Below are 27445 nucleotides of genomic sequence, written 5' to 3' on the forward strand. Positions count from 1 at the left end.
CAGGGCATGCAAGGAACACGTCCCAGGTTAGCCCGCTGCCATGTTAGACTGCATCACTTGCCACCAGGTTGCAATCAAGGGCTAACTTGTAGTGGAGTAAAAAATAAAAAAAGATTGGTTGCCTGTAAAGTCGGTATACGGGCGAAAGTTTTACGTGACAACGACTTTGAGTGGTAAAATAATTTTAATGTGAATATTCATTCGTATAGTAGGAAGAAGGATGAAATAATAGTAACAATTTAAAACATTTATTTATACAAAGAATTATATTTAAAACATTAATTTATACAAAGAATCTCGCACTGAATTTCATATTAACAAAATTTTATTTTTACCTTTACACATACATACGTATTTATATACAAATATACATACAATAACTTGCAATACATTTGCGTACAATGAAACAGCGTTTACTACAAAGGGACGCGTGCCTTTCACTTTTTATGTCTGTCTCTCTCGCTCTTAGGCGGGCGCGTGCCTCTCACTCGCTCTCATTGTGAGCGCATAACGTGAGCGGAGCGTAACGCAGTTTCTTGAAGTGTCACCCGGCAAACCAATTTATAAGACGTTGTCACGTCAAAAATATTTTGCGTCTCGCTACGATGCTGCATTTTGGTTTATGGTAGTTCTTCCCAAACTAACTGTACTATGACCCGTCCCGTCCCGAATAAACAGATAGACAGACATACGAATAATAATTATTTTTGAAGTAAAACTTCTTTATTGGCGTTAAAATTTTACCGTCACATTATTCGGTTACGTGTCACTTTTCCGTTACGCGCCGTGGGAGTGATTATTGGATTTTTTTTTAAGTTATTTCAGAATAACCTCTTGAAAATTTTATTTAAACTAGCAATTATTAATTAATACGATTGCAAATCTAGTAAACATCAATAAATTGTTATAATAAAATAAAAAATAAAAGATGTAACAAAGAAATTTCACTTCTTACGTGTGTACGAAATACACACACACACATTTTTTTTTAAGTGAAAAGTTTTTTTTAATATTACAATCAGATACTTATTTTGTGTGTAACTGACACTGCCTTTTATTTTATACTGTGATACGCGTAGCTTGTTTTAATTAAAAACAGTGAATTTCAATATTTTCGAGAAAGGTTGTCGGGTCCGCTTATTTTATCCACTTTTGAAATTTTGACTACATTCAATATTGAAATGTCTTTGACATTTTATAAAATGTTAGCAAACATGCGACACGATATCACGGCAAAATTGCATGAAGTTTTATACGGGCCTTATAAATAAATGTGGCGTAACGTCGCAATAGTTGTGCAGTGTTCATTGACGCTCTGACATTTGAATGGTGCTGTCAGTTTAAATGGTACAAAATACTCATAACTATTCCAACTTTATTGCACGTTTGTATAAGGCTATACAAGTTTGAGCAATTTTCTGTTTTCCAAGATACTCCCAAAACTAATATTCCAAGGGAGTTCATCTGTATATTATTAAGTAGTGATGTATACGATATACAAATACGTAATATGCTACGCTTACGTTGGGGCTAGATGAGAATTTTAATTTTAATTTTCGATTAGGTACTTTGGGTACCTAAAGATAATATTATCTGTCAAAGTAAGTGTTACTTGTATCTACATCATATCGTCCTACTGCTTCTTAACATATTATGTGGATAGTGTTTTTGATTACATATTAACTCCATTTTATTTTTGTTTAGATTTAAGAGCTATTGTTTCATGTAATTGTTTTCTGTCCCAAATAAATAAAAATAAAATAGATTGCGACGTGTGTATTGTCGTGGTATATTTATTATTCATTATTTTACAGCAACTAAAATCATTGCAAATTTTAAGTGAAAACATTCTCTTTTTTTCATATTGTTATATTTTGCCTGCCAAATGTGCGCTAAAGATTGTCGCCAAAATCTTGACATTGAGTAACGACACCCCATTTCGTTTGGTGAATAAATACACCCGAATGCATCCATCATGAGTGAAAACCGTAAAATTCCTATTCAAATTTGAATTCTAATCTGTGGAGCGTCGGCACCGCTTCCATTTACATTGAATAGTGCAGTAAATCCGGAACGGTTTTAAAAGGGGATTGATTCACAACGTATCAAAGGGGTTTCAGTTTGACAAAAATCGACAAAATCGCCATCTTGAAATTGAGTTCGGCTCAATCGATACGGTTCATAACATTTCATAATCATGCCACTCGAATGGTTTGTATGAAATCAAATGATTATTTACCAGCTGGTAATAATACCAGCTGATAAATAATTATTTATTTATTCGTAATCAACAGCGTTACAATAAAAATAAATTTAAGTATTAATAGTTTCACTTAAATCTATGGCCACAAAGATTACATAAACATAACATTTTGAAATAGTACGGTCTCGGATTTAACATAAAAATAATTAGGTATTTTGAATAGCAGAAAAGAGCTCTACGGTCAATATATAAACTTAAATCACGTGAATCCCTCCGTGAAAAATTTAAAGAAATTGGTATACTTACGGTAGCCTCACAATACATTTATAACAATATAGTATTTGTAAGACAACATATTAGTCTTTATAAACAAAAAGTGGATATAAACAGTCGACTTACAAGAAATGGTCATAAATTAGTGACATCTGCATATCGTCTGCGAAAGGTGCAGAAGTCATTTGTGGGATTGAGTATACGCTTTTATAATATGATTCCTAAGGTAATTTTGGACCTACCAATGCATAAGTTTAAAGAATGTGTTAAAACACATTTATTACAGCGAGGTTATTATACAATTGATGAGTTTCTTAATGACAAGGTTGCTTGGAAGCATCCGGCTCCGCTTTCATCTCTCACAAGATAGAAAAATGAATGTTAAAATTTCTTCTTCTTCTCGGTAGAATCTGCCTTCCGAACCGGTGGTAGACTCACTACACACGGACAGACTTGACGTTTCAAAAGTGCTTGTATTAGGCCTACTTGAAATAAATCAATTTTGAATTTTTATTGTACGCCTATTGTACCTTTTCTTTCTTTCTTTCAATTGTGTTTTTTTTATTGCTTCATCTTTGGTGTACAATAAAGTGTATTTGGTTTGATTTTAATCGAACTCGGTTCCCCAAAGTCTCAACTGTCCATTACCTATTGCAAATTGTATTGGTAGTACTATGATTTTTTTTAATTTTTTGTGATGTCGTATTGTCTTAACAAAACAAGTAGTAGAAGTAGACCTTTTTGTGGCAGATCTCGACTGGGGAAGTACTATCGCCATGCTTATTTCTGCTTATTCAAATCGATGGACACATGGTGGCATGTTGTACGACGTGCTTCTTGAATGCCCTGTAAGGTGTTGCTCTGTTTACCAGCGATAGTTTTCCACCTACAATGAGGTGGGCCATCTACTTGGTCCGACAATTACCTACTACAATAAAAAAAAAAAACATTTTTAGTTGTGTAATAACTAAATTCTTCACAAAATATGAACGGACAGCTGCAGTGTATATCCGATACGGAACCGTTCACTTGTAAATGGACCGGACTTTTTAAAATTTCGTAGCAACGCCAAATTCAATGCACTTTTTGAATGCAAATGGAATTGGTGTCAACGCTGCTTCGATTTGAATTCAAACCCGAGTGCAGATGTTTCGGTATTCAGTTACCAAACGAAATCGTATTTTTGTAACCTTCTTTAAAAAAGAGGGGTATCTCATCTGCTTTTCTCACTGACTTTTTTTATCACGAGAATTGAATGAGGAAAGCAACTGAAGCAAGTGGGCCTACTTGGATAAATATATGTTTGACTCTGAACCAAATTTATAGCTGCAAACTTAGATGATTTGGTACTTGGTTGTTTGCAATAAATCCCATAATGCCATACTACTAATTTACGTAATTTGTAAAGCTTAGAGAGTATCTCTTCGATTTAATAAACTAAATTAAGTGCGACAGCTGCGTTATTGGACATGTTTTAAGTTTTTACCAAATTGATGGACACAGGCGACATGTTGCAGTACGCTCCTTACATGCCCTGTGAAGTGTTTATATGTTTATAGGCGACGATAGCAGAGCTATTTGTGACACCGCTTGTCCGGAGAAGTACTTTCGCCATGCTTAATAATACAGCGTAGATATAACGCAGCGCAGAAATAACGTAGCGCAAAAAAAACAGCAAAGAAATAGGTTAGCGCAGAAATAACGCAAATTAGAAATAATGCAGCGCAGAAATAGCGCAGCGCATAAATAACGCAGCGCAGAAATAACGCAGTGCGGAAAAAGCGCAGCGCAAATATAGCGCAGCGCAGGATTACGCAGACAAATTGATGGACACAGGGCGGCATGTTGCAGGACGTGCTCATTACATACCCTGTGAACGGTTGGTATGTTTATAGGCGATGGTTTCCCATTAACCATCAGGTTGGCTATCTACTTGGTCCGTCAATTATAACTATATAAATGGTCCACAGAAAATATAGCTATTTTGTACGGAATTCTAAATGTCATCATCATCATTACCAAACTACTACAGAAAACGGGTCTCTCTCTACTTCGTCCACCACGCTGGCCTAGTGCGGATGGGTAGACTTGACTCGCCTTTACTAGCCTTGCTTAAAGTGAAAACGCACATAACTCCGAAAAATGAAATGTGCATGCCATGACTAGAACTCAGTCCCCCCAAAAGGGGGCACCGTACCATACCGCATTTTATATTACAATCAGGTTTTAATAAACTTATGCCAACGACCTATATCTTCAAACAAATATTGTTAGACTACTTTTCTGAACAAATAGAATATATTAAATTTTTTATGTCTATAAATTATTATTTCCGTATATATATATTCCGAATACTATTTAGAAATACGTTTATTGAATTTAAACTTAACATCAAGTTAAGTGGAGCAACGAGTAAATATTTTTCAATTATATGTTGCCCGAGTGTGTGTGTGTGTGTGTGTGTAAATGTAAATGTATGCGTGTAGCTGTGTTGATGTGCGAGTTTCTCAGTTTGTTCATACTAAGCGGGTAAAGCCAAAATGTAACTACTATTTCCGTATGGCGCGGTAAATTGCAAGCTTAAGTTATGTAGCTTCGTATGTATTAGTACAAAGTTATAAATAAGATAATAAAATATGCTAGAAAGGACAATACTAAAAATTTCATTTCGACTTTGCCTTCATTAATTGTTGATAATTATACATCAGGGATGAAGGAAAAGTTGTACGAAAATACTATGACTATCAGCATTCAGTGTCCTGGAATACAAAGCACGCCCTAACCGAAATGGTTTGTGGAACCTAATTAATGCTGCTGGGGGTGAGATAATGTGTATCTTTATACGACTCAAAATCAATAACATGAATAATCCTGAAAATATTTTTCAGACGTATAACTTACAAAACAAAAACTAAAGATACTTTTAGATTGGGACGGTAATTTAATTCTACAAAAAAAACCGTAGGGTAAAGTCACTGGCATCAGCTAGAATCTGAACCTACCTTCGCATTTTCATAATAAAATCTTTAGGCATGTTGAATTTGATATGAAAATGTTCAAATCCGGTCTAAGTTGTAATATAATCTCTTTGTTGCCAACACAATAGGGTTATAAACTTTGAAGTTGGTACTACCTATTTTGAATTATGTTAAACTTAATAAGTTTCAAAACTTAATCAACTTGATACGTAAAACTATTATTCTTCTAAAACCTATTTCAATAGAGTGGATTAGTAGTCTTTGTTCGGCACACGCTTCCTCTCTTTTAGGAAGAAGGGAATTTTAGAGCAAAGACCCACCACGCTCTACCAATCCGGGTTGGCGAGCTTTAACAATTATTATCACGTATTAGAGTTAATATCCGTGAGCGACGATTTAACCTGCACTTTGCTAATGAAAATCCCAATACACATTTTTGCCTGACTTGGGAATCGAACCCAGAGGCTCGTGACTACTGACTACAAGCATGCTAACCATATAACCTTAATGATATCTGTGTGTAGTTTAGTTGTAACACGCAAATTAATTCCGGCGTCAGAAGTGAGCCACGCCTTTTTGATGTCATCTAAGGAACATTGACTCTCTTCTCTGTCATTACAGATCGTGCAAAGGGCGTCAAACAAATCGTTTGAGAACCGGGTTTAACTAATAGTAATAGCAATCATTTATTTTAGGCTTTACCCATAAAAATAAAACGTTTTATAACAATTAAACAATTTACAAATGAAATGAAATGCAATTAAAATAAAAGTCAAAACTACTACATACTATATAACTAGGAACAACCCGGTCCCAGTATTTTTTTGTCGAAACGGGGTCATTGTTTATTGCGTAAAGGACGCGACGAGGTAACAGTTACTTTAAAATATATAATAAATAAATTAGTATGGATGCAAAGTATTTGTTGTGATATTTACAAAGTTGACACCTATTTTAAAGTTTCAAAAATCTTAAGGGAATTTTATCACTTCAAATCCTGACGGTCGTTTATGCCGACTTTGCGCGCACCTGCGTAGGAATTTAATATCGTGTGCCGGCGAAACTGCAGGTAAAGTATTAAAAACTTCTTTACTGTAATGCATCATTTTATTACTCGGCGACTTCTTTATTGTTTTACATCGACTTTTCTAAGGTATTTTTATAATCTTCAGAAAACCTGATCTGAGGTATTTCGAAATGTCTAAGTAATATTAAAAAGTATTTTTTTGACGGCGCAATGGGCAGCGATCTTGCTTTCTGAGTCCAAGGCCGTGGGATCGATTCCCACAACTGAAAAATGTTTCTGTGATGAACACAAATGTTTTTAATAAGTATTTATTAGATAGGTATAATATTCATAAAATTATTCATCAGTCATCTGAGTACCCATAACACAAATTACGCTTTCTTTGGGGATAGATGGCGATGTACGAGTATGTATGTCGTAGTTTATTTATTTTATTTAACGGGCACTATACATTGTTGTCACTACAACTGTGACAAGAATAAAATTTGGGAAACATTTAATCTAGGGAGGCATGTAATGTAAATTGGGTAATTTAGAACCGATTGGTGTATCTACGTTAATAGTTTTAAGTGACAATGTGAGATGGTGATAACAAAAAAAAACAACCGGCTAAGTTTGTTGTGGGCTTCTTCTTAGACCAGGGCGCGTTTAGAACCCTCGTGGCTTTAGTTTAAAGTTGACGAATTTAGTTATCGCCATCAACTCAGTACTAAGTTATATTTTACATGTAATGTACGCATCAAAAGTGCCATATATTTGAATAAAGAAATATTTGACTTTGACTGTTGACTTTACGTGCTAAAATATATTGTAAACACAGGTTAGTGAGAAATGAAAGAGATAAAAGGAAATTGAGATGAATGAGAAATACCTCTTGTATTGGTTGTCCACAGGGAGCCGCTAGACACAAGCGGATCTTTTTTTTTAAATTTTATTATAGATAACCAAGCAGATAGCCCACCTGATGGTAAATGGAAAACCATCGCCTCTGAACAGAGGAGCACTTCAAAGGGTATGAAAGCAATGCAACACATCCTGCAAAGTATTCAAATTCAAATTCAAAAATATTTCATTATATTCAGCCATCAAAGTGTACAAGCGATTGTTTTTCTGTAAGTTTCGGGGCTTGATAAGCCTAAAACAAGTCACTTCGATATTGAAGTATTGTAATTTTAGATACCAGATGAAAAAATTAACAACGTTCTCCTATAATAATTGGTAACATTGGTACTATTTACTTTTTACCATTTTATATGCATAGATCATTTATGGCATTATTGACAACCATTAAAGAACAAAATAAGTAAATTTTCGTACCATTTACAACAAAATTTTCATTGAATTTTTTTAGAAGAGTACAAATTCAAATTCAAAATTTCTTTATTCATGTAGGCCTATCACAGGCACTTATGAAGCGTTCATACATAAATGTTTACATAATTGTAATGGGATGGTGATAACTTCGTTCGCCAACTTAAACCTAAAGCTAGGAGGGTTCCAAACGCACCCTGGTCTAAGAAGAGCCCGCAAAAAACTTAGCCACGTTTTTTTTTTATCACCATCTCACAGTCCAGTTAATGTTGATCTATGAAGTTAGAGCAATTCATACCCTAGCTTTTTTATCATATCTGTAAGAACAAACTTAGGCAGGTTTTTTTTTGTTATCACCATCTCACAGTCCAGTTAATGTTGATCTATGAAGTTAGAGCAATTCATACCCAAGCTTTTTTACCATATATGTAAGATGTGAAGCCTCATGTGCCTTTAAGAACACCGCCGCCCAGGCCTTTCAGACCGGAACACAGCATTTCAACAATGATACGTAGCGGCAGAAATAAGCAAGGCGATAGTACTTCCCCGGGCGAGCTCTGTCACAAAAAGGTCTACCACCACTAAACTATACCTACCGTGGAAATATAACGTGGAGTGCGGAAATGCCTACAAAAAGTGATCTTTGAGGATGGTTAAACAATTTATCCTATTATTATTATTAGATCTACGGTCTGTCATGACATGCTCTGTACAAAATGACATACCTACGAAAAAATGGCGATACATGCTTGTCTTTCTGATATTATTATGCTAAGTTGGTTTTGGCTGCACGAAACGCGCAAATCCGGTAAAATATATTATTATATTATATTATATTAATTTATGGCATTTTTGTCCTTTAAACTGCTATTATTATAAACAACATATTGTGATATTGATTGTTAAAGACCACTATACCACATTGGAGAAGAGTCGTGGGATATAGCTTGTTATTCCTATTTCGTGATAGAGAGTGGGCCTTTGTCTAGAGTGGGACATTTATAGGCTGGGAATGAAGATGACTTTTGCCTCTTAGCTTAAAGAATTAAGTAAAAAGTTTAACTTAAACTCACACATTAATTTACGACTTAAGAGTAAGAGTGCTAAAGATTTATCTTAGTTGGTTTTAGTACGGCCAATATTTTGTTATATCTTGATTTTACTACTATTTTTACTGCACCACTTGTAGTTTTAAAAAAAGTAACCCAAACAGCATTTTTCAAAGTAGCATCTACGTTGGGCTTAACATTTTTAACTTTATATCTGACCGAAAATTTAGCGAAGACATTGAACGCTCAGAAAACACATTTGCTAAGCAAACAAAAGGTCGAGTTCATTCCCCTGAAGGTGATAGCTATTTCTTCAGTTCATTGGCCATAAACCAGAAAGGAAACGAAGGGATTCCCTCGGGAAAAGGTTTGATACTTTGTAGATTGTATAGTAAATTTTTGTGGAATGCTACTAGAATATTTTTATATTATATAGGTTACTGGCCAAATGTGCTCAGATTTTAAGGGGTGGTTTTGAGGATTTTCTATAACTTTTGGTCACTGGGGAGCAATTTTTGTTCTATTATTTTATATGTCATAGTGAGTAATATATTTCATTTATGCAATAAGCAACTTTGACGAGGTAATGATTAATAGTAATTTAAAAAAATTGTCCTTAAATCTATAACACGCAGCATAAATGTAAATAGAATAATGACTATTTTCTCTAATAAATAATAAACGTAACTTACAAATCCTTGTGAAAATATAACAACAGATGTAGAAAATAATAGTTTGATATATAAACTGAGAAGAGTTTTAGTTTTTTGTTCAAAATCAACAAGAAACCATGGAAAAATCAAGAGAATACTCTAGTAATAGTGCTATTGAAAAAATAAAAAAATTTCGTTCACATTTTTTTTATCTTAGAGTTTTCGATTAGTTTAAAGTAAAAATACTATATCCTTGCTATCTTGAAAATCAGCAGTTTAGCGACCGCTGTCGTTAATAAAACTTAGGGTCTCTTTATAATTGTTGTAAGTCTGAGGAGCACACTACTTTCCCTCTGAAGTCACCAATGATCAAGTATATTTTTACCTTCGTTTCTTTATAACTTACGTCTTCCTTCTTTAGTAAAAGTACACCTGAAGAGACCAATAACTTTGACTGAAGAATTCTTATCTTACTAAATTTTCCCCTGGGACTCTTAGAATATCTTCATTCTTACTTAAAATGTGTTCCGTTAAAACTGGAATTTATTACTTACTTTCGCGTAAAATTTCTATCAAGGGCAAGAATGAAGGGGCGCTTAACTTTCCGTTATCACCTTGTTAAGAAAATAATAAATTTGTTTTGTCTCTTAATTGAATCTACTGAGAAAATGACTATGTCAAGGTAAAGGTGGGGTTTGAGCTTTTTGCGAATGTGACTTTAATGGTTAGACTTTATAAAAAAACAGGACTGAAAAAGATTTTTTAAATAATGAAATAATTTATATTAAAGTTATATAAATCAGACACGGATGTTTCTTTTGGGCATTCTAAAACCTTTTGAAGTAGGTACTTCCATTGTAAGGTAGAAAAGGAAACCGTATACAAAGTGCGTAATAATTTTACATTTTACTTGGCCTCGACTTAAAAATGTTGAAGAAAACATTTATTTCTTGTTGTTTAGTTGTTTAACAACGTCGTTTTTTTGTGATTTTTTTATCTACGAATAAAAAAAACAAAGAGAATGAGCTTTTATTGTTGACGAACTGGTATATTACAAGACATGTATTGAACTGACAAGATTGTACAATTTCTCCTAATGATTATCTACCCGGAAATTAACCTTATCAATATTTCCGACGGGGGCGGAAATAACTCTTGTTAATATCCTGGATCATTTTTTGTAAAACGACGTTATAATTTAGCAGTCGTTATTTCGGCCGGAATGGAGCCAAAATGTAATCGTGATTGTAAGACTTTTGAAGCTTTTTATATTTATGTATTTTAGAAGCACTGGATAGCACAGAATATTTAGTAACACTCGAGAGTTCTTGTAAAAATAATTTTATATACAAAGATACGTGGGATAAATCTTTTTTTTCATGCCTAGCGATGTCAACGGTTGTAATGTAGATCATATGTCTATAGAATTTTATACTATAAGATAGCATAAAAAGAAATATATCTGACTCTCTCACTCACTCACTGACTCATCACTAAATCTCAGCAATAAAAAAGCCTATAAACTGGAAATTTGAAAGGCAGGTTTCTTCATTAGGTGTCAGTTAAGAAACGTCTGAGAAATTTATTAAACAACCCAGAGAAATTTATTGAACTTCTAACCCCTATTTCGTATGATAGTCCTATGTTTTGAAGTCGAAATCGGCCTGCGTCTTGTTCATTTAGATAATCAGCTTTTAATTATAAAATCTATGTAAATTTTCCCTCTTAAAGGTGGTACGAGACAAAAGTTTTTGCTGATGTTTAAGTCTACACATCCGATATTTTGTGAGCAGGTTTCTTTTAAAGTATATTCGTACTAACATTAGTTCAGAAAATATTTTATCCAAATCTACCCTAAATGGGGGTAAAATAGGGGTTGGAAGTTTGTTTCTAAGTCAATTTTTCATTAAAACTAATTTTGAGTTTCTGCTGGAGATAGGAGTTGTTTGACCAAGGATTTCTTTTAATTTCAGGTAAAATTTAAATGTTATGGCAAGCAAAGTTGCGGGCCACTGCTAGTAATTTATAACTTTAGTAATTGCCGCCGCAAAACAGTTACACACGTGCTTTGAACATTCCGGTGAACGATAACAGAAGTACTCCAAAGGGTAAATGTAATATTTTTTTAATTAAAACTCAAGAGTGCTCTTGAATATACAAATACGGGGTCGAGTGAAATGTTCTTTTTCACTGAAATAAATTCACGAAATATCCATTCCGTATGAAAATTTTAAAATTGCAAAACTGCTGAGATAAAAATTCTATTAAAACTTCGCGCCCCAACAAATTGAATTCATTTTCTACTAATAGAAAACGTTCGCTTAGGTACTTCTTCTATATTGAAAGAAAGGACAAATAATGCTTCTGTAAAATTTATATGTTTACAGTGTGAAATGTCTTTTCTTTTGTCAGAGCTCATTGAGTTTTTAAAAAAGAAATACACCTAATTAAATACCGCACCGTAATGCTTTATAGTCAAGGCATTTACCTCAATAAACGGGTTCCCATACGCAAAACTTCATCTCTATATTAAAATTCGTTAAAACCTACCCGCATTGAAGTAACGTGGTGGGTGAAAGTTATTATTGTCTTTTTCCTTTGAGATATGAGAGGTGTTGGGATTGATTTAAATATAATTCAAAATGTTAGTAAGTTGTTTGCGAAAAAAAAAATCTTTTTCAACAATAAAAGGCTTTGGTACCAAAAGAAAAGAGAAAGATTTATAAAAATTATATCCCTGAAGTAGTAAAATTATTTATTATATGGTTATTTTTGATGAACTTTCGTCATTTTTAAAGTCATTTCAATGAAACTCAGTAATCTGACTTTTCGTTGAAAACTAACCCGTACGTTTACGTCTTTCCCAGTTATTGATACTCATTATCATCATCATCATATTAACCCATAAGCGGATCTCTGCAGGGCAAGAGTCTCCCACACATGAGAGGGGTTTCCCCGTAGTCGACCACGCTCATTGACGCTGATGATGGCGTGTGGAGTGCACCAATGCGCACTTGTGCATTGGTGGACTCCACAAACAACTCCACTTCGAATCCCAGTACGCACCACTACGCGTTTTATTTTAATTAATATATCACTATTATTATTACTTATCTATGTAATTGAGTAGTATGTAAGTTTATAATAGCATAAATATATATCACATATATCTATCATAGTATATATAAATTTATGTTGGTATTTGTGTAGTTAATATGTAAATGTAGTATGTATGTTCATGTAAGTTTATATTACATTTCTTTTTTTTGTTTTTTTTTTTGTAACTTACTTTATGCACCATCCATTTTCCACTTTATCGGCTTCGTACGCTCAGGTTGCCTTTAAAAGATCACTTTTAGTGATAAGGCCGCCTTTGCACCCTAGCACTAAGTACTATTACTGTTTTCCTTGTATTTTCCTTTTTTTTGTTGTGTTGCAAAAAAGTTTTTTCTATTCTATTCTATTCTATTCACTTGCTTCAATGAAGAAAATCATCGCGAGGAAACCTGTATGCCTGAGAGTTTTCTATAATGTTCTCAAAGGCGTGTGGAGTCCACCAATGCACATTGGTTGGGAGTTGGGAGTTGGGAGGTTTCCTCGCGATGTTTTCCTTCATTGAAGCAAGTGATATCTTAATTAAAATAAAACGCGTAGTGGTGCGTGATGGGATTCGAAGTCGAACCCCGAAAGTGATTCCCAACTAGCTAACCTTGACGGCCGATTGGCGCAGTTTGCAGCGACCCTGCTTTCTGAGTCCAAGGCCGTGGGTTCGATTCCCACAACTGGAAAATATTTGTGTGATGAGCATGAATGTTTTTCAGTGTCTGGGTGTTTATTTGTAGATAATAAGTATTTATGCATATTATTCATAAAAATATTCATCAGTCATCTCAGTACCCATAACACAAGCTACGCTTACTTTGGGGCTCGATGGCGATGTGTGCGTTGTCTTAGTATATAAATTATGTTATATATAACCTAGCTACTAGGTTATTTCTAATTCTACCCCAAAATGGATTAAATAGGAATGATTTTAAACGTGCTATTATTTCTGCTTTGTCAAGCAATTCGGACTGACAATTTTGGATTGTAATTTTTAGTTTTCTTTGGTTATTTTTAAGTTTTCCTTATTTTTATTTTACTTTTGTTTAACTTTATGTAGTTTTACTATGGTTGTAGTGTTAATATCGGTCATTTTGTAGTGAATGCTGTTCATACTTTTAAGTGGCTAGTCACAGTGATTAGAAACAAAATATTTGTAATTTTGCTTTACGTATTGTGAACAAGCTGTTGGTGTTCCTTTAATAAATAAAATAAAGTAAGAGCTAGACTAAAATGGTTGCCTATCCGTTTACGCCGTGAAGTTCATCTAATTTCCTTCTTTTATTCTATTCTTAATAGTCATTTATCTCCCTCTTATTTAAGGGATCGTTTTCGCTTTATTTCTGACTCATCTTCTCATTCCAACCTTCGATCCCGCCTTGGTAACCGTGTGGTACTCCCTTTTAGTAAAACGAAGTTCTTCAGTAATTCTTTCACCTTTAAAGCAATTATGCTCTGGAACAATCTGCCTGCTGAAATCCGTGGAAGTAGTTCCCTTCCGATATTTAAGAGTCGTCTGAAGGACAACTACCTCTCTTTGAGTGATGAAATTTGAAGATTCTTTATATTCTTTTTTTTTTTTTACTGTGTGTTAAAATCTACTTATATATATTATGTTTGTTATATATTTATATATAATATGTATATTTTCTATTTATATCTCATGTATATTTTATATTTATATATTACGTATATTTATTTAAATTATAAATGTATTTGTATCTTTACATTTTGGTATTTATGTATATCTATCAACACTCTTGGCATTATCCCGTTCTCTTGCTGTAAGTCCTATCTACAAAGGTTGCGTGTAAGAGATTGCTTGCAGCAATAAGGCCGCCTTTGCATGTCTACATTGTGTACTGTATACTCCTTACTGTTTCTTTTCCTGTATGTTATACGTGCAATAAAGTGTTTCTTCTTCTTCTCCTTCTTAAAGTGGATGTATGTAAGTCCTTCAAATTTCAAGTTTTTTTTTATTATTATTCCACTACAAGTTAGCCCTAGACTGCAATCTTACCTGGTAAGTGATGCAGACTAAGATGGTAGCGGGCTAACCATTATATAGGCTCATTGGTTTCTAATCGACATTGCACCGGAAAACTAAATGGCTTAGTGGCATGTGGCTCACGGCCACGGCCAAAGCTGTCTGTCTTGTGTGAGACCAGACAGACAGACATTGAGAGTCGCAGGTTCAAATCCTGTCGGTTCCGAAAATTTTTATATGCATTTTAAATTTATAAAATTGATAAGCCCTCCATGTGTAGGTAAAAACACTAATAAAAAAAAATTCAGATATTATAAGTTCCCAAATTGCCCTTGCCGGGAATCGAACCCGGGCTCTCCGGATAACTAAATCGGGCTCTCCGGATAACTAAATCGGGCTCTCCGGATAACTAAATCGGGCTCTACGGATAACTAAATCGGGCTCTCCGGATAACTAAATCGGGCTCTCCGGATAACTAAATCGGGCTCTCCGGATAACTAAATCGCTTAGTGGCATGTGGCTAACGGCCACAGCAAAAGCCTCACACCAGAATCGAATCAAACCTGGGGTCTCCTACATAAATTCATAGCGCTCACCGTTACGCCAGGGAGGTCCTCGAAAAATTGAGTTTTATTCGCTTTACTTTGCCTGTAGCTTGTCTGGCATAAAACGCGGTATTTCTTAATCTCGCGGGATACCAGAAACGACCCGGAGATAAAGTAGCTGGCACACGCTAGTATACTATATAAATTCCTTTTACGAATGCATTTTGAATTGCAATCGTGGAATTCCAAGAGTACCTACCAACATTGTCTGTGAGGCACTATCGTGACTCCGGGTTTTGTTTCATTCTCTTTGGAGTCAAGTAGGTTATGTTTGCCTACATTACAGTCTAGAAAGTAAGAAAGCGTGTGCTCACTGAAATATGAGTGTATCATTAGTGAGGATGGGAAGACTTTGCTAATTGGGCGAGCTTTTTACAACGAACTGCGTCATACGTACTCTCGTACCTTTGTAAATAAACTGGTGCTTGTACCACTGGATTTTATGTGCTTCTAACTATTTCCTGCGGTGAATATTTTATTTATTTATTTATTTAGGCGTTATGGGCACTAATATAACTGATGAAACATTTTATGAATAATATACATAAATACTTATAATATATAGATAGACCAAGACACTGAAAAACATTCATGTTCATCACACAAACATTGTCCAGTTTTGGGAATCGAATCCATGGCCTTTGACTCAGAAAGCAGGGTCGCTGCCCACTGCGTGTGGTTTTCAGTGTCTGGGTGTTTAAAATTCAAAATTCAAAATTCAAAATTCATTTATTTCAAGTAGGCCTAATACAAGCACTTTTGAAACGTCAAGTCTGTCCGTGTGTAGTGACTCTACCACCGGTTCGGAAGGCAGATTCTACCGAGAAGAAGCCGGCAAGAAACTCAGCAGTTGCTCTTTTCCAACATCAAAAATTTACATTTTATATTTTAACATTCATTTTTCTATCTTGTGAGAGATGAAAGCGGAGCCGGATGCTTCCAAGCAACCTTGTCATTAAGAAACTCATCAATTGTATAATAACCTCGCTGTAATAAATGTGTTTTAACACATTCTTTAAACTTATGCATTGGTAGGTCCAAAATTACCTTAAGAATCATATTATAAAAGCGTATACTCAATCCCACAAATGACTTCTGCACCTTTCGCAGACGATATGCAGATGTCACTAATTTATGACCATTTCTTGTAAGTCGACTGTTTATATCCACTTTTTGTTTATAATAATTGTGTATATTACAAAATATTTATGTAAATTATTCATACAATATTCATCAGTCATCTTAGTACACATAACACAAGCTACGCTTATTTTGTGGCTAGATGGGATGTATGTATTGTCGTAGTTCATTATATCGTAGTTATTATTACTATAAATTTCAAGGAAGTTTACTATGAAAAAATATTAAAGCAAGAGTATAGAACGATTTAAAAACATTAACACAAAACTAACATACAAACTGTCGCCTCTAAAATATATTTGTGATACTGTGATTGCGAGTGGAACGAGAACTATTATCGCGAAACAATAGGTATACTTTTTATTCCCCTGACAAGTAGAGTTATTTGTGTGTTTGTATCATTATTATAGGGCCGTATCGTCTTATTTTTGGCCACATGTCTCTTGTTCTTTGGAGCATAGATCCACCACGCTGCGAAAATTCGACTTAGGGGGCTTCGACGCTTCTTCTTTTTCCGCTACTACATGTGAGTAATAAAAATCATAAGAAACCGTTGGGTACCGTTTCTTACTAGTATCTTACTCCGACCCGTTACCTACTTGGTTTTTTTTACAGAAAAATCTCAATACATACAAACTCTTTGCCCAACCCGTGAATCGAACCCAGAGCCTCATGATTTTGACTATAATATGAGACTGACATATTAACCACTAGAATTCGGTACATCAAGAAGTAAGTAAAGGTTCCACTTATTCAAATCTTCAACCTAATTTCGTGTTAAAATGAAACATATTTAGTTAAACTCTTAATTAATTTTACATAAAAGCCTTAACGAGGGTAAGGGCCGAAGTCTGAGGTTTACCCTGTGAATACCGTTATCGACTCGATGCGAATTAATTAATTTGTTTTGTCGCTTAATGAAATTTCATTGCGAAAATATTTATGTGACGGACGAATCCAAATTGAATTGTCTGTTTGCGGAATAAATTATTACATCGCATCGCCTTGAATTTAGGCGATTTGTACAAAATAGGTAACAGTTATAACCTATAACTATTATCTATTTTATACCAATCTAATTTAATATTTTTTTATTCAACTAAAAGTTAGTTCGTAGCTGCAATCTCACCTGGTGTTAAGTGATGATACAGTCTAAAATGGTAGCGGGCTAACCTGTTAGGGAGTATGGTAGTCATACCCCTAAAAGGTTTGTACGCGACATCGCACCGGAACACTAAATCGCTTAGCGGCATTTGTTTGTCGGAACTTTATCAGCATAGTAATGTAATGTCCCACTAAATCATAAATACATTAAGATAATGTATCAACTTTTCTCGAATAAAAGTATTTATAAGGTGTATGTTATAATGTTGGTCTCGCCGGGCATCGAACCCGCGACCTCCCATTTAAAACCACAGCACTCAACACTGAGCCACGGAGTCGTATAAATGATGCAAAGATATTTCTTTTTTTGACGGAAGAAGAAAATCTACGGAATGGCCATTCTATTTACAAGTTCGCCATTTTCTCGAACACCGCCCACAGCTTAGTGGAGCGTCAAACTGCTCGGATCATTAATTTTATCTGGTCACGTCGCAGCCTTTCTGCCACCACCGGGTGGGCCCTAGCAATGCTTTAATGCCATTACACTGTGTACTGAAACGCCGTGTGATTTTATATTTACGTATTAAGGGCTTCCTACCAATTTTTATTTTTAAATGTCACTTTATTCGACATTGTACTCCTGCAGGGCACTAGCTAGCACAGGCAGGAGAAAAAAATTATATCCCCCGATTATATCCCCTGACAGGGGATATAATTAACGTGTCTACCTTCTGAAGCACGGGTACATGGAATAGGAGTATCCCCTGACAGGGGATATAATTAACGTGTCTACCTTCTGAAGCACGGGTACATGGAATAGGAGTATCCCCTGACAGGGGATATAATTAACGTGGCTACCTTCTGAAGCACGGGTACATGGAATAGGAGTATCCCCTGACAGGGGATATAATTAACGTGGCTACCTTCTGAAGCACGTGTACATGGAATAGGAGTATCCCCTGACAGGGGATAAAATTAAGTGTCTACCTTCTGAAGCACGGGAACATGGAATAGGAGTATCCCCTGACAGGGGATATAATTAACGTGTCTAACTTCTGAAGCACGGAAACATGGAATAGGAGTATCCCCTGACAGGGGATATAATTAACGTGTCTACCTTCTGAAGCACGGAAACATGGAATAGGAGTATCCCCTGACAGGGGATATAATTAACGTGTCTACCTTCTGAAGCACGGGTACATGGAATAGGAGTATCCCCTGACAGGGGATATAATTAAGTGTCTACCTTCTGAAGCACGGGAACATGGAATAGGAGTATCCCCTGACAGGGGATATAATTAACGTGTCTAACTTCTGAAGCACGGGAACATGGAATAGGAGAAGTTTACACCCGTTTATTATCACACATATGTATATTATTCGGATATTATTTTCGCTAGTGCGCTAGTGTTCTGAGAGTTGATAAAGCTGTGGGAGAAGATACATTTTTATTTCCCCGAGGATAAATATGTCTCCTGCTAGCCGCGCTGAAATAAAAAGTCAAAAATAGTAAAATAATACTTGTGTTTCGTTGCTATAAACTTAATTACAATGGATATATGTCGCCACCACCACCACGGTTATATAACTACGGAATCGATTAGACAATTGTTTGTGCAATAGCAACACATCTTCAAACGGCTCCTTGGCTACAATCTCCCCTGATAAGTGATGATGCAGTCTAAGATGGTAGCGGGCTAACCTGTTAGTCATACCCCGAAACGCTTCTACGCGACATCGTACCGCAACACTGTATCGCTTAACGACACGTCTTTGCCGGTAGGGTGGTAACTAGCCACGGCCAAAGCCTCCCACCAGACCAGACCAGGGAAAATTCAGAAATTATAAATTCCCAAATTGCCCCTGCGGGGAATCGAACCAGGGACCTCCTTCTTAAATTCACAGCGCTCACTTGCACCAGGGAAGTCGTCAAACGTACTATCTTCAAATTCCCTGTATCTTTTTTTCTCTCCACAAATTAGTTAGTTAAAAAATAAAGTTATTATATGATGAAAATAACGACAAACCAAGCTTATACTATTTGCAAGCACTACATTATACTCAAGATATTGGAAAAAGCATCACGACAATATCTGAAAAAACGCAATGGTTGTAGATGACTCGAATATGGCTTGATATTCCCACAGTGCGCATGTTTAATTACATAAAGAATAATTATAATAACTCTGTTACATCTCAAAAATAGCTATTAGACAAACTGTAAAGGACTCAATAGATACTGTACTGTTCTGTAGTATATTTTTGATAAAATAAATATATAAATAAATAATAAATATACTACGACAATACACACATCACCATCTAGCCCCAAAGTAAGCGTAGCTTATGTTATGGGGTACTAAGATAGCTGTTGAATATTTTTATGAATATAATACATATAAATACTTATAATATACCCAGATACTGAAAAACAATCATGTTCATCACACAAACATTTTCCAGTTGTGGGAATCGAACCCACGGCCTTGGACTCAGTAAGCAGGGTCGCTGCCCACTGCGCCAGTCGGCCGTCATTTTTGATAAAATACTCCGGTATGATCTAATTCAAAAGGATAACTTAAAAGTGTACCTAATTTAATACAGACGCGAGCATCGCAAGCTTTAATGGGTCATAAGGGGCGAAGTTTCGATTACTCGAGTATTTTATAAATCTGAAGCAACTAGACAGTTGAGTGGCGTTTAATCTCGAGAGCGGCGTTATCCGTTATGAGCTACAGCTGTACGTAAAGCTGAGTGAGCGAAGTTAAGTGACTCAAATGAATGAGGGTAGGTATATTAATTGAGTTGAAAATGAAAATTTGTGTTGTGGAACTACTGAAATACTAACGCCTTTACTAACAAACGTTGTAAAGCGGTTGTATAGTTATGAATGTTTCATTTTCTTCTTCGAATGAAATGATGATAGAAAAAGAGAAATCACCGATTATCTATTCCTCAGATAAACAAAGTGGATTGTGAAAATAAAGCTTAAGAATGAATGTTTAGTAAGCGATTTAGTGTTCCGGTGCGATGTCGCGCAGAAACCTATTGTAGGGAGTATGACTACCATACTCCCTAACAGGTTAGCCCGCTACCGTCATAGACTGCATCATAATTTACCACCAGGTGAGTTTGCTGTCAAAGGGTTTTTAGTGGAATAAAAAAAAAAAAGATTAGTATCAGACACAACCAGGTATTATCTTATGATATATGATTCATGCATTATGTAATCTGTACTTTTATTTATATTCTAAGTGAGATTGGTGATTTTTTTTTGTAATTAATAAATCTGCAAATGACTATTCTAATATATTTTACGTGGTATACACAAAGAAATGAATTTCCATCAGACCAATAGTAAAAAAGCTTAAGAGCTGTAGACTAAATCTATGTCTAAGCAAATGCCCTGCTAACAAATGACATCATTTGTTACAGCAAATCTGCAAAGCCAAGCCATATTTTACATGAGCTGACCGTCTCACAACTGTACCTACTACTCTCTGGAGACAGTTCATCATTTGCAGTTTAGAAACGACTAAGATTTATCCTAACTATATTTAAAATGCTAACATTATTTTATTGAAAAAGACGTGCCGTTAAGCGATGGTGGTAAGTGATGATGCAGTCTATGACGGCAGCTGGCTAACCTGTTAGGGAGTATAAAATAAATAAAAATAAATAAATATACTACGACAATACACACATCGCCACCTAGCCCCAAAGTAAGCGTAGCTTGTGTTATGGGTACTAAGATGACTGATGAATATTTTTATGAATTATATATACATAAATACTTAGAAAATACATATAAACACCCAGACACTGAAAAACACTTAATGCTCATCACACAAACATTTTCCAGTTGTGGGAATCGAACCCACGGCCTTCGACTCAGAAAGCAGGGTCGCTGCCCACTGCGCCAGTCGGCCGTCACACATCTAATAGGTTTCTATGCGACATCGCACCGGAACACTAAATCGCTTAGCGGCACGTCTTTGTCGGTAGGGTGGTAACTAGCCACGGCCAAAGCCTGTCCCACCAGACCAGAGCAGAGAAAATTCAGAAATTATTAATTCCCAAATTGCCCCTGCTTGGAATCGAATCCGGGACCTACTTAAATTCACAGCGCTCAACGCTGACCCGGCACATCAGCGACTTACCTAAGATCATCATTATTATTAAAATGTATCTTATATCTTTTAGATAAACATATTTGATGAGAAAGGATTAAACGCTAACAAACTTGTTGATTTATTATGCATGCCCCAATTAATGTTTTCCCAGTTTAGCTCAATATTCCGATGGCCGAGCGACGCTTGTTTAACAAAATAATTGGCAATATCTTTTCTATTTTATCTATTTCATATCTACTCTACATATTAAAAAAATAGAAGTGTCTCTCTGCAATAACTTATTCTTATTAAGCTTTATCTCCCTTATTGATAAATGTAGCGGTTCAAATTATTCTTTCAAATGTCAAAAACGAGACAATACTGAGACAAAACTGCTCCAACGTAAGCTCCACGTAAGTAGATATTAATAAAGGGGTTTATGATTAGGAATAATTTGCTATAAATCTTTATATATAGGTAGTTACCTAGATATAAAGATTCATAGCGAATTATTGCCAAAACAAGTTATTAAAGTTTTTGTCATTTGTCTCTGCCTTCGTTTTGGCGTCAGTTAGGCAAGGTCATTTCATCGTTATGAAACCATAACCCCCCGAAAATCGGGCACGAATCTCCTCCTAGAATAGAATGAGTCGGGTAAGTAGAGCCGTAGTCCACCACGCTGGCCAACTGCGGATCGGAGTTTACCGATCAGGATTAAAAACGCCACTGAGAAAGCTGAAGAACTCTCAGGAATGCAGGTTTTTACGCTACCGTCACCGTTAAAGTAAAATTATATTTAATAATTTATTTACTTTATATTTCAGTTTTCATATTTAAATAACCTAAAAGAATTAATCGCAAGCCCATGTCGTTTATCGGAATGACTTTAAATCACATTGCTTCGTCTTTATGTAACAAAAATTCATATTCTAAATAGCAATAATTTATTTCGTTATCGTATTAACTTACTAGCGGACCCGCGCGACTTCGTCCGCGAATGAGGTAACTTCAAAAAGTAGTCGTATCTTGTCGTGGACTGTTTTATATAACTTTAAAGAAACAATTCTTATATACTTACTACATATTTCCGTCGTTTCGCGTAACGTTTACCGTCCACGCATTGCACGCATCTGAATCTCTCAAAAAGGATATTTTTTTTCGTAGCGTGATGTTATAAAGCCTTAATTGATACTACCAATCCAAAAAAAATACCACTCGAAATAGCATTTTCTGAGATCAGAGCGTTCAACCAAACAAACTCAAAAGGTTGATAATATTTCAACTATGCCTATCTAAAAAAACCACGTCAATCTAAAACTCCGCTGCGCGGATTTTGAAAGGCAAATGCGGAAAAAATAGCCATGCTATCCTGTAGAAGCTGTTTGTTTTTCCGGGATAAAAAGAAGCCTTTGAGCTATTCCTGGATGGTACGCATGCATTCGATCGTTGTCCCATATGCCTTGCGACGTGCCGTTATCTGTGAAGAGTTATATCCTTTATCGCCGACAATTTTTATCAGATCTTCATTAGAATTAGACAATCAATGCTTAATAGTAAACACTTTCAAATAAAAAAAGAATTATTAAAATCGGTTCAAATTAAACGGAGGCATGAAGTAATATTGATAAAAAATTTCATCCCATTTCCCGGAGGAAACTTACTGTTTATCGGGATAAGAAGTATCCTATATATGTTGACCCGGAATAAGAGATACAACTTTACCAAATTGTATTTGAATCCGTTTAGTAGTTTTCACGTGATGCTCGTACAGACAGACAGACAGACAGACAGACAGACAGACAAACAGACAAAAATTAAATAAAAATCTGTTTTGGACTCAGTGTCGATTATAAAGCATCCCCCGGGCAAAATTTTCAAAATATTTTAAATGTACAGAAATCTTCCAGTTACAGATTTATTATAAGTTTAAATTAATAGCATTTTAAAATTCAACTATTACCTTAAAAGTTTGACACACATTGGATAATACTTTTTGTGAGTTTAACTCTTTATGACATTACCAGTCGATCCAGATATATTTTCCTCCTTGGCCTATTACACATTTGTGACAGATTTCGTGACTTAAAAAAAAATACGTGTTTATAAAACGTTATATAAACAAATGGCATTTATAATACGTTCTTTTTTGGTAGACCCATCAAAACAGTGAAGGAGGAGTGTTCTTTAAAAAATATACCTAATTTTAAAAACTTACCGTGCCGTATGGGGCAGACCAGAATACAGTTGTCCTCTTCCCACAGGTGTTGTACGAGACGACCAAGGCATTGTAACGGAGAGCGGGCGTCTTATGTGCTACTACTCGTACTACGATCTACTGCGATCACTAACCCGTCCGCACTGCTCACCACGCAGTATATTGGCAAACCCCTTCATGGTGATAAAGTCCAGACCTTAAATCCAGCAGCGGACTGTTATAGGCAAAATGAATTTTAAAATGTAAAATGTAAATTGTTGCTATTGGATAAGAGCAACTGCCGAGTTTCGTGCCGGCTTCTTCTCGGTAGAATCTGCCTTCCGAACCGGTGGTAGAGTCACTACACACAGACAGACTTGAAATTTCAAAAGTGCTTATATTAGGCCTACTTGAAATAGATGAATTTTGAATTTTAAATTGATAATGATGATGTATCACTTAAAGTTATTTATTTTTATCACACCTAATAGCGTTAAAGTGAAATAGCTTTGAGACGTCTGCAGTCTCGCCACGGATGATAAAATTCAGTTATTCGCCTCATTGTCATTCAGAATGAGATCGTCAGCCCCATAGTAAAAGAAATTCCAGTTTGAGTGCCTATATTACTTTTCGCCGGTTCATGGTAGCGAAATAAAGTATAGGGATTTTATAAAAAGCTTTTTTAGATTACATTTTAAAAATTAAAATCATTGGAACTTAAACCCAGATCTTCCTACAGTAGCCAGAGAGTTATAGACCGATTTTGCTACACTTCCCTTACTTATTCTACTCGGCTCTCTCTTCTACTCTGAAAACCCTATAAATTGGGTGTTTGTGACCCTAGAATTTCAATTTCATTTATTTGTATGTTTGAGGGATGCCAAAATTCCATGGTTTTGTGTCCAGTGATATTAACTACCAACGACACTTCATTTTCTAATGGGTCACAACTAGCATCTTGAGAATCAAACGTCCGTGGGTTCACCAAATCGCAGAAATATGTCGATTACTCTGGTTCTTCACGGATCTTCCTATTTATGGTTTATTTGTGGAGTGAAGCTTCAAGCAGCAGATGCACTCTCTGTTCCCTAACTCTCTTAGCCAGTTGAGACGGCAATATGACCCGAAGGACCTAGACGGAAAGCACAACGTGCTCTCCGAGGCACGGTGGCGAATCACTGTCAATTTACAAACTCCGGGCTGGTACTAAGAATTTCTTAATAGTAACCCGACCCCGACCAGGACCTCGTGTTCTGCAGTCATACTCACCTAACCAAAAAACTAGACCAACGAGACAGTTTATTGCCATGGATGCTGCATCCATGGCAATAAACTGTATTTGAATCCACTTCTTTCGTGTTATAATACAGAAGCACAAACAAAGAACAAACTCAATTAAGATCGGGTTTTAAAGACGCCCGTTATCGTCATATAACGAACACCGCTGTTAAGCGTTTGACAAACCCTAATTATAACTTTGACATTGATTTAACTTAATCTTGATTAACGAATAACCCTTCTGGCTATTCAATTTGGAAATCATTAAGGTTTAAGAGGATCAAAACGCACCACTGGGGAGGGAAATCTTACAGGAAATGACAATCTTTATATCAGGGATCCATTGTGTAATCAAGAGGAAGTCTATACGTTTAGTGATTTAGTAATGCTTAAGAGTTTTCATATTAGAAAACAGTTAAAAATTTGGAGCTGTGCCATCCATAGCTATTTTGAAATAAGGGTACTTTTTGTACAACCGCAATGTGCGCATTTAATTATACGAATATATTGTAGCGTGACATTCACAGGCAGGTTTGCAGTGCTTAAAAGAACTTAAACTATTAATATTTTTTTATATTCTTCCCAGCAACAAAAATATATTATGTTATTAAATTTCATTCCAAGACCATTCCTGACTAAACAATGCTCGTCTACTTTACATTGTTCGAATGATTATGTTACCTCATACGAAAATATGAAATACGTTTTTCTTATTAATTAAATGATAATTATAATAATAATTCTTTATTTGGCAACTATACCCATCTACACTATTGTATAACAGAATAATTAAAATACCGTAATAATCAAAAACTAAATAAAAATAATTATATGTGATATTAATATTAAATATACAAAAAAAGTACAAATTAGAACTTCTGCCACCAGACAGCCCTACATAGAGTTCGATATATAGCTTGCAAATTGGAGAGTCGTATCTATTAAAATTTTGGGATAATTAAAAAATTTACAATGACTGATATTTCATCCAAATGTAGGCAAAATGCTTTAATAAAAATACAAAATTTAAATTGTGATGAACTTAACTACTCCTAGACTCAGAATACAGTATGCTAGAATACATTAAACATTACAAAAAAAAGGAAATTGCAACGTATTTTAAAACCGATGTGAAATGAATCAACTACGATCAACCTTTTTTTTTTTTTTTGTCGTGGTGGAAAAGCTTTATGGCTACCTCTGTCCTTTTGGGCTGGACAGAGGTTATGTGGGACTCGTTTACCCGAACTAAAAACCACCACGGCATGTCCCTCTCGTTGGCTTTATTGGACGTAACCCGTTGTACACTTCCCAGCACTACGATCACCCTAACATTTCACGCTCCAGTTACAGTATGGCGTATTTCTTTCTCGGACAAGTTACAGTATGCCGTTTGGACGAAGATCGCTTGTCGTTTTTATGTTTTGTAATTTATCTATATAATTTTAACAATATCCCAACTCCACCTCGTTCTCTTTTTGTATTTTTTTTTATATCTTGCTGATGGGAAAAGCATCTACGCATCCCGTTCTGGAACTACGTTACCTCGAGCGTACCGTAGTTCCAGCCCGGTTATGTAGGACTCCTGGGCTATGGTGATACCCACTAAAAACCACCAGCGGTCCTACCTGACTGTCGTTATTTATTATACGACAACGTTACAACAAATTGTTTGAAGCCTTTTATTTTTAATTGCCGTTAGTTACGCGCCACTCGCACCCTATTCTAATATTTATTCTTATAACATTTCACAATTTCTGTTTTTGTATTATACTATGACAGTAAACATAACATAATGTATAATGGCATCCTTTTAGTCCCGTTTGGTCCCAAAAATGCTCGACGTGACCGGATAGAATTAATGGAGCACGTTTGTATTAAGCGGGTGCGGTTTCAGAGGAAAAATATGGTAAAACATTATAATGCTACATTATATAACAATAATATTTAAGAACATTGTAAATGTTCTTAAATATTATTGTAAGCAAACATTATATTATAATCTTTAACAACGAACTTGATGATCATTGTTGAATTTGAATTAACTGCAAAAATAATTCATGAACCAAGCAAATGTTCAGTACTTATACATATCACCTCACAGCTATTTACAACGTATAAATAAAGTCACTCCCGCTGTTTGTACATGTAAAGAGTAATTTAAAGAAAAAAGGCTTTATGTTTAGTATATGTTATAGCAGAGAAAAGCCAAGAAATTAAAAATAACTGCTCTTTTGCATTGAAAATTTACAAAAACATTGTATCTTTGGTTCGTGATTTTCGTTCTCGAGTTCTTGTCGTATTTTAAAAAGTGTTTATATCTGTAGACTTTACCGTGAAACTGTTTTAGAACTTCAATTAAGTATAGATTAAAAATAATTTTTTGCCGTAAATATGAAAGCAGACTTTCACATTTGTAATATTAATAG

Source organism: Pararge aegeria, chromosome 3, assembly GCF_905163445.1.
Source record: "Pararge aegeria chromosome 3, ilParAegt1.1, whole genome shotgun sequence".
In the NCBI taxonomy this organism is placed as follows: Eukaryota; Metazoa; Arthropoda; class Insecta; order Lepidoptera; family Nymphalidae; genus Pararge; species Pararge aegeria.